The sequence below is a fragment of the Penaeus monodon genome, chromosome 28, assembly GCF_015228065.2.
Source record: "Penaeus monodon isolate SGIC_2016 chromosome 28, NSTDA_Pmon_1, whole genome shotgun sequence".
In the NCBI taxonomy this organism is placed as follows: Eukaryota; Metazoa; Arthropoda; class Malacostraca; order Decapoda; family Penaeidae; genus Penaeus; species Penaeus monodon.
The window spans coordinates 25261808-25262059 of NC_051413.1; positions in this window are offsets into that span (position 1 = coordinate 25261808).

Consider the following 252-nt stretch of genomic DNA (forward strand, 5'->3'; position numbering starts at 1 on the left):
TTCAGGAAATCCCAATGTCCTCTCCTTCTTAAATACACAGATCAGGCATTACCTGCATGCTTAGGCAAACTTCATAACAGATAAAATCGTTCAAGTATGAATACACTGAAATGTACCACAAAACATTATTTTAGTTATATGAATTGTTGCTCATTGAGAACACACGATCATTTTTTTTAGCACATGAAACTAAGCACATTTAAATGGTGTCACCTTAAAATGCACAACTATAGAAATGACGAAAAACTGATG